Below are 11,675 nucleotides of genomic sequence, written 5' to 3' on the forward strand. Positions count from 1 at the left end.
CTTATTAGATACGGGAGCTAAACACAATTTGTTGTCCTATGGAGTTTGGTGTCAATTAGGGAAACCGACCCTATCCCCGAGTACGATGCAAGTCAAGGACATTAATAAAAAGAAAACTACTATTCTTGGAGTCCTTCAGACCCCTGTTGTCTATGACAATGGAAGCATAGTGCAGAGGTTTCTAGTCATGCCCGCGGGAGCTATGGAAGGCAACGTAAACCTGGGACGCACGTGGATGTTGGCAACCAAATGCACTATTGATTGGGATACTGGTAGTGTCACGACGCGACCACCGACTCTTACCCCTATCATTCAAGCAAAGTCACCTACGTTGCAAACTCTAGCAAAGTTGAAGGATAGCCAACATTCACAAGCCAAGGTGGTTAACTCGTCTTTGCCGGCTACCCATGAACCTAACACTTCAACACTTGTAGTTGTAGCAAGTAGTAATATTGCAAGTACTCAACCTGCACGACCTAAGAGTACATATCAATGGGTCCCCAAGGCCTTACTTCCAACTACCTCAACCCTCCCTTCCATTCCAAGAAAAAATTTCCCTGGAAAACCAAGAGCGCGCCCTAGGAGAGTCAAGACCAAATCACGATGGATTCCAAAACGACTATTAGAAGCCCAAGGCTACTATGATGGAAATGAGAAAATCTGGGTACCTAAACGTAAAATGTGTCCTTCCCTATCGACAACAAACCCATATGAGTCAAACAGTGTAACGCTAAAGCCAATGGCAGACCGTGGGAAGGATCACAGAATGCTACACACCTAGTCCAGAGCTAGTTTGGGCTCCAAGGAAAAACCAATTTATTCCACCTAGCTCAGGAAGGGGGGAGTTCCATGAAGCTTCTAGCTCCTCATGTAATACATCCATAGAGGTAAAAGCTTCTGCACAGCCTCCACCTACAATAGTGGACCTCCATGAAGCTACAAAGGAATCCACACCTTCCAGTGTTCAAGAATCACCTAATCAACCACTTCAAGTTCGATCCTGGGAGAGTACCTTACCACCCTTGCAACTCGACGAGGCACCTAAGGTAATAGAAAACTACTGGCAAAAGTCTTCACCTATAACAACTTGGAACAACTGGTTTCAAAGGGTGACGACATCATTTCAAACGATATGATCTACCCAAGGAAGGGGGGAGTGTTTGTGGACATCCATTATTCACTTGCTTCCCTCTCAACCTTTCTCCCTGACCTCTTAATCTCCAATCTTAGGGAATGTATATATAAAGCCTTATACTCACAAAAAACAAGATAAAAAAGTAAAAGAGCAACAACCATAACACAAATCATAAAAACAAATTATGCACAAGAACACGACCCTTGTAATATTTGCACTCTAACCATCATCTATGTGCGTGTACAGATATGGCTAGTACGCTAGAGTCATCCACTCCTGCCTTGGGTGAGAGGTACCCTCGTTACTTTTCACAAATATTTCACATGGTCTTTCTAGTGCTTGCATGTGAATGGGATTTGATAGGTACGCTAGCATGTGAGAGGAATTTTGAGGAGTTAGAATGGCTGATACGTCTCTTGACCACGTCTGATCCATACTTAGTAGAGAGCGTTTCTCCCATTGCACAAGCCTACCCTTTTGACCAAGATGACTATAGGCGTCTAGTGACCTTCTTAGTAAACATGGACACCTATGATGAAGAAGAAAATTTACAGGACTACACGGATGGCACATATGGTCTCATGGATGATGACTTTGTTTATCTCGACAACGAGGATAGGGGTTTAGCCTTAGGGTTTCCCCCCAACCTCTACAATATCCTATTCCCTTGACTCTCTAGGGGGAGTGCAAATAATTAGGTTAGGGTTCCTTATGTTTTTTGTTGTGTTCAATAAGTGTTGGTACCTTTTCCCACTAATGTGCCTCCTGGAGGTATTCCTTTTGTTTCCTAGTGTGTACAAGAGCGTGTTGCTATTGATAGGCTTTGGACCTTCATGGAATCTTTATCTCGACTCACTCTTCAAATCAAGCGCGACCATCGACACAAACAGGTGTTTCTTGTCCATTAGCATTGCCCCTTATCTTTTTTGCATCTATGATTGTCTGCTTTAATTGTGATTGGTAGGATAATATCCAGCACATTTGCTTAGTAACAAACATTTAATTCAATGTAATTTTTTGTCATAATCACTTGTCTAGGTTTAAAAATCAACCAGTCCAACTAAGCTAGTTTGACCAAGTTAGGTGTTAGAGATCTTCTCTTAATACCATGGGGAATGCCTTCCTAATAATAAATGGTTACTTAGGTTCTTAATCCGATTTAGGCAGCATTGTGTGAAATGTACTAGGGATTTCTAGTGGGCTTGACCCTATTGACCTTTCGCTTAAGTATTATAAAGGGAGTTTACTAGTGTGATGAGCCTGGGGAGGTGTATCAGTGTTATATGACCCCCCAAAGTTACAAAATTAAAATGCTGAAAATGAACAAACAAAAAATCAAAGTGCCACACTGTAAAATCTTAAGCTGGAAGAGAAATCTCAGCTTGATTTGGTACTTCACTCACATGTATTGCCTATGGTACTAGAGCCCTAGAGGTTCCCAGTGTGGGCGCTTTTCCTTGAAAAGCAAAAAACCCAAGGCATACAAAATAAGCACACACATCAAATTGAATCACTGTGAAAACACTTTGGGGGGTCAAAGAAAAAGTAATCAGTTAGGCGATGATTTCATGAGAAATTCCTTTTATGGTAGCTTAACTACAAGGTCTTCTAGATATAGCCTCTAGTCAGCCCTCGAACATGAATACTTGGCTCTCGCGATTAAACAACTTAATTGACCACAGAAAATTAAGAAGCTTACCCATGGTATTAATATTCGATCTCTAGTGCCTTTCGACCGTCAAATTAGCGACCCCAGACTTGTTTAATTTTTTACCTTTACATCTGTTTATGCATTTGATTACATTGCAATTTAATGTTCATTGCTGACAAATTGTTTGAAATTCTTTTACCAATAAATTTGTCTACCTAAAACTGCATATGCTTTTTAATCACTTATGAGAATGCAATTACTGTGCCAATGTTGTTTGATTTTGTAGTGACTGAAGAAGGCTAAGGACATTCATCTCAAATGCTCTTCCACCTCGACGAACGAGCTTCAACTCAATAGCTTCCGAGGACGGAATCTACATCAGGAAGGGGGGCATGTTAACCCTCACGGCTCACGGACACCCCATCACCTACGACGGACGTGTATTATGTATTTGGTAGAGTCAGGTACCGGGCTTGTCGGACCAATAGGAAAAGGGTAAGAGTGATCGCTGATGACAAGCGCACTCTAACTGGGACATTCAAGGGATTAGTTGGCTAAGCATGGGCGCCCAAGTGTGAATGGGGTGAGCTCATATAAAAGCCAACTAAACCTAAAATTCACTCATTCTCTCATTTGTGCAATAGAAGAGTGCTCTTGCTCCATCTCCATCTCCATCTTCTTCTTCTTCACCTCCTTGTGTGTGTGTGTGTGTGTGTATGTGTGTGTGTGTGTGTGTGAGAGAGAGATAGATAGTTCTATTATCGTCCTGGGAGGTCAAATATGACCTATGGGACCAAATGAACATGTCACGTGGTGTGAGTGGAGTTCATAAGTGACTCTCGATGCTAAAAAATGACTGAAATGAGCGTCGCAATAGAGAGTCCACATCGTGGTTGGGAGAGGAAGGTATGTAGGGAGAGATCATGGGTGAATATATGGGGAAAAGAGGACCTAATGTGGTCAAAAGCTGAGCACTCAAGTAGTGTGTGTTACTCACTCTCTCGCACTTGACGAGGGCATAAGGTGCAAAGTCGATGACACTCCTCGCCAGTGTCCCAACGTCCTGTCTCGCAGCGTAGAGAATGGGAGCTAAGACGAATGGAGGCAATGGTGCGGATCGCACTCAACGGGATGGGCTCAAGGATGTAGGAATGGGTTCGGTTACCTCGTTCTGAGAAGAAGAGAGATTTGTAGTTTGGGGCAACGTGTGTGGTGTAATGGCTGAAGCGAGAACCTCCGGATTTCTCCCAAGCCATGATACATTGGCGTTGTAAGAAGGCTTCATTAACTTGGGAGTCGATCGACGCATCCTTGACCAAGTGACATGCATCCCATCTTCCAAACCATTCTTGATATCAAGCATCCACCCCGAACTTAGTATTTTGCTCTTGCATGTCTTTTGAACCATTTGACTTGCTTCATATGCGATTCTAGGAAGTCGATGCAAAGGGATACGTTATGTCTTACGCATGTACTCCACAACCCTTTGCATGCCCAAGACCTCAATGGGAAGCAATCCGGACTCAAGAAGTAAGAGCATGTAGGGTGTTTGTGTCTTGACTTGGAGAAAGTTGGTGAGAAAACGCTTTTGGACATTCTCAAACTCTTTCCAAGTAGACTTCCCGATGCTTCCACCCCACACCTCCACTCCATAAAAAAGCACCGGTGTCACCAATGTGTCAAAGAGGTACTTTTTGAGAGCCCAACACTTGATCTCTCTTGCATTGCACATGTTCTCAAATGCATAATAGGCCCTCTTTCCGGCTTCCAAGCGACGCATTGCACAATCCTTCCATTTATGATTGGATGGAACCTCAAGGCCAAGGTACTTGAAGTGATCTACCACTTCAAGTTTCTCATTGTTGTATACAATGCATGGATTTTCATCATTGAGGGTCTTTACAAGCATAACCTTGGTTTTGGATCCATTCACGATCAGCCCGCTATGTAGGCAAAAGCGTTCCAAGACACTCATAAGCTTTTGTGCATCTTCTAAGGTATGTGCCAAGAGTACTACATCATCGGCATAAAGCAAAAGCATGATTACCGCATTTCCGATCTTAACCTCTTCTATGACTTCTTGCTGCATAAAGTCAAGAACCATGCATTCCAATTCATCAATGAGTAGCCCAAAGAGGGTTGGGGAAAGTGGGCATCCTTGTTTGACACCAATAGTGCTTGCAAAAATTTTTGAAATTCCATCTCCCATACGTAATCGACATTCACTTATCTTCATCTCCATGATACATCCAAATAACTTTGCCATCAAAGAACCAGCCATTATAGTGCGATAGTTGTTCACATTGTTTACATCTCCTCCTTTGTGCAAAGGTTTGATCCAATTTGCACTCCAATCATGAGGCATGCCATACTGAAGTGCAAGGTTAAACATATCACATATCCAATATCGTGTTTTCTTGCTTGTCCATTTAATCATTTCAGCCTTGACACCTTGAAGGTCACCTGCCTTGCGAGTAGCAAGTTTCTCAAGCGCGCGGCATACATCTTCAATGGTAAAGAAGGGAGACATAAACGGAAGGGAGCTACAACACTCCATCTTATCAACATTGGGTTGCTCATAGAGGTTCTTACAATGCATATACATATCCTCAAGAGTCAAGTCACCAAAGCTCGCAACGCGCTTGCCTTTTAGATTTTGCCAAAACTTGCCACATGCATGTGCTTTCTCTTGTGCTAAAAGAAGTTGTTTTTCGACTTCCCACCTTCTCCTCTTCTTTTGAACAAGTGCTTTGTATGTGTGTGAACATTCCAAGTAAACTTCCTTGTCTTTGATTGCATCCAATCTTAGCAAGTGTTTTCGGGCTTGACTACATTCCATGTCAAACCATTTCTTCTTGGTGCTACCCTTCTTAGACCTTTTGCAAGACATGTGTTTCACCGAAAAGCATTCCTTCACACAAGAGAAAATTACTTCTTTGAAAACTTTCCACTTGCATTCTAATGTTGGGCTCTCTTGATGCTCTATCATGCTTAACATTTGGTCCACCATATCAGCATATATAAGTGCTCGTTTGAGGTCTAGACGTAGGTACAAATGATTCACATCATGATTGGAGGCTACATGCTTGGGCCGTTTACCACACTTGAGGTCAATACATAACATCCTATGATCTGATTCCGGATTCCATTCACCAAGTGTAAAGCTTTGTATGCATTCTAGAGTGGCTTCCGAGAACAACATATAGTCAATCACGCTAGCACTGTTGTGCTTTCTACATGTAAAGTCATTGGTGCCTTGCCATAGAGATACACCATTTGCAATGAGCATTCCGGTACTATTGCACATATGTAGAAGTGACTTTCCATAGTGATCCACTTCTTTTGCATCATTAGAACTTCGATTATACATGTATGAGTCATCCATTCTTCTTGAGACATGCGGCATGTCTACTTGTTGTGTGTCGTGTTGTAACATATTTGTGTGAGCATTCATGTCTCCAAAAACAATGACTTCACCTTGATCCTTGTAATGAGCAATGTCTTCCTCTAATTCAACAAAGGGCTGATCTCTATCCATATTCAAGCAAGCATAAAAGTTGGAGTCATAGTGAGGAATGTTGCAACCGGCCACAAACATGACTTGACCATTTGGTGGGCTGATTTTCAGCCATAAGTAGCGTTTATACTTATCTTCTTTGACAATGGAAACATCTTTCAAACCCTTTTAGGTCATACATGCTACGCCTCCTTGGCCTCTTCATTGCTTTGCATTTTTGGCCCACATCAAAGAATGCACATCGTATTTGTCAAATCCAAGAATTCGTTGCGCATCATGCTCCCATGTTTCGACAAGAAGTATCACATCGGAGTCATTGGTAAGCTCATCAATGCCAATTCCCGCATTCCATGGATACCCGTTACAATTCCAAAAGCTTATTCGCAAGCGTGAGTTGGTCTCATAGATCATGTGTCCCTATTTGATTGGTGGACTTACATCCTCCTTAAGTGGCTTTTCTTCTTGAGGTGATACCTTAACCTTCTTGCTTCTTTCCTCATATGCTTTGCGACGTACATTTTGTTGCATAAGAGTACGATCCTCATATACATTACAACCTGTTCCTTTGAGGTAGATCCAACCATTGTCAAGGATTATCTTTCTCTTTACCTCATCAGCCATGGTACATACAATAGGTCTTTCTCCCGAGCGAGGGACTCCTTGTTTTCCAACTCGATGTGCACCATAAGCCATGATTCCTGACATGCCAAAGTGTGTAGCAAAAAACTCTTCAATAGCAACTGCAAGAGATTGGGCTGTTTCCATGCTTTCCTCCTTGATTCCACGAATGACGATGTTCTTTGAGCGTTTTTGTCGTTCGTGCAATTCTTGAGTGTCCACATTCTCTACATTCTTTGCTTGGACAACGGCTTGCGTGATAGGAGATGTAGAAACCACATTATCCTTACATATATCAGCCCATGATTTGGATGCATTTCTCATCTCACATACATCATGTCGTATTGTATCTATTGTTTCCTCTTTCAATACATGATCACTCTCAACTTTGCTCAAGCGCTCTTTCAATACATTCATGTCAACAAGAGAGCGTTTACATTCTTGAACTTCATTCTCAAGATGCATCAAGCGTGTTGTTTGCATTTCAAGAACCTTCTTGAGGTGCTCATTCTCCACAATGAGAACTCTTAAAGTACAATTCTCCATTGGAAGTGCACGCAACTCTTCACCTTGTTTGTTGACGGTTTCTTGTAACGAGATCAAGTAAGCCATGATCATTGCTTCCGTTGTTGTAGATGATGTGGTTGGATTAGCATCCAAATTACTTGGATATTTTGCATCGTTCTCCATGGCGAGTGTGGATTTTCCACCCTTGCGAGTTTTGTCTGACATTGCCTTCAAGTCGACAACAAAAACGCAAAGTTTTGACAGTTTTTTCAGTTCTGAGATGCTGTTACAGCAAAGCCTTCCATTACACAGAAAAATTCTGTCTTTACATCAATGCGTAGAGGGCTTCGTGCTCTTCAATTGAGGCTATAGATCACCTAAATCGGAGTTTGGATGAGCAAGTTATGGTCAAAAGAGTGAACTGCTGTCTACTAGGTCAAAAAATGGCTGTGAGAGAGAGAGAGAGAGAGAGAGAGAGAGAGAGAGAGAGAGAGAGAGAGAGAGAGAGAGAGAGAGAGAGAGTGGGTACGTAGAGAGAGAGAGAGAGAGAGAGAGAGAGAGAGAGAGAGATAGGGAAATAGAGAGAGGGTACGTAGAGAGATAGAGAGAGAGAGAGAGAGAGAGAGAGTGCGATCGAGCATTGCGGTGGCACGACGGCGGTGAAGCGGTTGAGCGCGACGTAGCGGCGTCTCCTTCTTCTTCGCGGCGAGGAATCCTCCACGGCAGGAGCATAGAGCGGTGAGTGACACACCATTGCCCTCTTTTGAGCTTACTAGTTAAGCTAGTTGTGTGCTTGGAGCCGTCTGTGGCTCGCACACAGTGTTAGGCAAGTCCCTTGCTTCGACAGTGCGGCAAGGAGCGCACAGCACTGTACCTCCAAGAGGTATGTCAGCAGCAAGATAAAATAACAAAAGTAACAGAATAATAAAATAAAACATCTAAGCTAGGGTCTAAAACCTGGATATCCAGAGAGAAAAAACCCAAAAGGGAAAAAAGTGCCTCTGGTATATGCACATAAATCTAGTGCACATATCAATGTGTACGAATCTCAAATCTCGAGCAACTAGGAGTCAAGAGAGAGCTCTCACCATGAAGCATGATCTGCAATCTCCTAACTCGATCTCTAATAGTCAAGGGCTGGCTAACGCCTAGCTCCATATGTAAAGTCTGCTCAACAGCACAAGGAATGGGTGTAGGGGGGGCATCAGCCTCTACTCGAATAGTCTATGGAAGGCTCTTTGGAAGCCAAATCTACAATGCTCGCGCTCTCGTAGGGATGTCAGTCTGAGCTCTCCTAGCGTGTCTACGCTGGGTGTGCTACCGCTCGTGGCCTAGGTACCCAAACATGTCTTTGTCCCTCAAAGTAATCTTGTGCCTCAAGTGACCGTCTAGATGTGAGCCAACCATGTGAAAATCCGTCGTCGGTCATATGGCTCTTTAGAAATATGATCGTATCATCACAAGGTAAAAATCTAGCATGTATCTCGTCACGGGGAACAAATACCTGTTGGGTTGTCATGGAAGCTCTACGTGGAGAGCTACGTGCCTGATCTATCGTGTGTCGCTCCTTAGTGGCATTACTCATCGTAGCAGAGCCTCTACCTAGAGAGGCTCTACACATGGCTGAGATGCCTATGTACGTGATCTCCAAACAAGTCTAGCAGGCTCTATCGTATCCCTACATAGGGTGTCAGTAGAGGTCACTCTAGTCCGTGTACGTCCATGTATCTGTGGTGTAACCTCTATCTCTGTGGTGTCAATAATGTGGTCTCTAGGAACCTGATCTAGAAAAGTACGGCTCGTGGCTGGTCTCCGCTCAATCGGGTGATATGATCGTGAATCAACACTCGTAGATGGCACTAGGGCAACATCTATATGTGGTGGCTGCTCTCTCTGTGACTCACTGGCTATGACACCGCTATGCAAGCTAAAAGAGTGGGATAGCGATGCTGTCGGCTCTGCATCTTCTCTCATAGGGGGATCTACTCTCGTAGATGGCTCTAGCTCGACAGCTATCTCTAAGGGCCTCTGTGAGGTCGGCAAATCTAAACAAGGATGCTCAAGGGCAGTTAGAATCTGTGGAGTGGTCTCATCTATAACAAAGCCATCGGAGTCACTCACTCTATGACTCTGTGAGATCTCTCGCTGTGTGCTGGAAGTCTCGTGGATAAGTGTGGTAGGTGGTGTAGGCTCCCTAACAATACTCTGACTCGGCTCTAGTCTCAGGGGCTCTACCTGTGGCAGGCTAGGTGCTGTAGCTATCTCTCGTGGCACACTATCATCCTCATTTGGCATCTCCCAAGGTGGTAGAATACGACGTGACAAAAGAAGCCTAGGAGGTGATCTCTCTTGTGTTGTCTCTCGAGGACTCGGAGCTCTCGGTAGCTGTGGAGCTAGCGTGGTCGTGGTGGGTAAACATAAATCATCATGTCTAAGTCGAGGGGAGTAGGGTAGACCTATAGTCAAAACATATACTGCATGATCGACATCCCTATAAACTCGCTCACATGGATCTCCTATCAAATATGCAAGAAGGCAGGCTGAAGGATCTCTGGATCCACCACTCGTCAAGCGTCTGTACCTACAACCAAGCTCATCTAGATAGGTCACAGTCTGCTCAACTCTCTGAAGCTCCACTAGCCTAGGATGTGTCCAGGTTGTCATCTGGGTGTGCTCGTTCAATGTCACCAAAATCAAGGGTCTCAATCAAGAGATATTGCTCTCGGAGTCATCAATAAAAATTGCTCTATCGGCTTGTGGGTAGGCTCTCACAATCTGCCTAGGTGTAGACATCATGCACTGCGGGGTGGCTAGCCTCATACAGGGGTGATCATAAGTGTCAACATAATATGCAACCCCTGGTGGAGATCGGCCTACTATATGCAAGATCCGACCGTCTATATCTCTCATGCTATCCCTAGTCTCTCTGGTCTAGGACAGTGTCTGAAGGGTGGGGGTCAGTGGTCTAGGGGCACTCATATCTACAATGGGTGATCTACCGGGCCCTACCTCTGGTGCTTCCAACTGGGGTGATGTGGTCGTCTCTTGTATGCTCTCTAATCTGCGTCATCAAAGACTGGCATGGGTCTCTAGATGGTGCAAGGTGTCGAGGTTGAGACTCTCTAAAGTACGTGTCTCGAAGGCTCTGGGTCTCTACCTGTGGCTCACTCTGAGTGGTACGCAAAGTGCTAGCAATCGCCGTGTACATCGCTCTAGACTCGTGATAGCTCGAAATTCTTGGCTGCAAATCAAGTCTAGGTGAGGAGAATCCTGGCGGTGGTTTTCTGAGTGATGTGGGTGGTGGCACTGTGTCTAAAGGAGGTGAGGCACTCCTACTCGAAGTAGGGCGCTGGGTCGGTCGAGGATCGTACTGCAATCCACAAGTCAAAAAGTAAATCTCAGTGCCTGTGGTGCTCATGTAGCATTTGTCTTTAGGCTCGCCAACTAGTGTCACAACATCTGTGGATAGGCGTCTACTAGAAGTGCGACACTCTAATCGATATATGCGTTGAGCACTATCTATATAGATCACTCGAGGACCTACCCGCTGTAATGTAACCTGCACGGGATGGTCGAAGGCCTCAAGGCAATCATCTGCGTGTACTAGCTCTATCTCCTCTAGCCTAATCAAATGGTCGACCACATACGTGGCGCGATAGTCATCTCTAAATGTGCCATCCCGCGTGTCGTCGGGAAGGAGTCGCACCACCTGGAGGGTCTGTGTGGGACCAAAGGAGGCGCGGCACTGGACAAAGAAATATCCATATGTGTCCGTGTAAAAGGGTCGGCCTCTGTGCTCGCCTACAAGTATGAGCAATGTGTACTCAGATCACGAAGTGGTCATGGCCATCATATGTGCGCTCTCAGCGTGTGATTGGCCTCTAAACCTCGTCAACTTGTCGAATGTAGATTAAAATCAAAATCTGTACTATATCGAGGTTTATGCGTACAATCGGACTCAAATCTGACAAAATCTGATAAAACCTAACTCTCGAACGTATCTGCTCTAAATGTGTCTAATCGTGTGTACATGCGCGCAAGCGTCGAGTATGTGGGACGTGTGATGCGTGTGGAATATGTGTGAGAAGCAAAGAAAAAAAAATCATTTTTAAATATTATATATATATATATATATATAGTTTTTTTGGGCGTGTGTGTGTGTGTGAATCCGAGAGAGAGAAAGAGACAAAGAGAAAATCAAGGGAGTGTTTAATGGAGATCTTTTGTGTGGGCGAGTAAAAGAGGGC

At 44.2% G+C, this 11,675-nt stretch overlaps 1 pseudogene; it reads right to left on the reverse strand.

Moving 5' to 3' along the window:
• Positions 1-10,760: 10,760 nt before the first annotated feature.
• On the reverse strand, positions 10,761-11,272 carry LOC147423962 (uncharacterized; annotated as a pseudogene).
• Positions 11,273-11,675: the final 403 nt, after the last annotated feature.

Source organism: Adiantum capillus-veneris, chromosome 26, assembly GCF_014529385.1.
Source record: "Adiantum capillus-veneris isolate H3 chromosome 26, ASM1452938v2, whole genome shotgun sequence".
Classification (NCBI taxonomy): Eukaryota; Viridiplantae; Streptophyta; class Polypodiopsida; order Polypodiales; family Pteridaceae; genus Adiantum; species Adiantum capillus-veneris.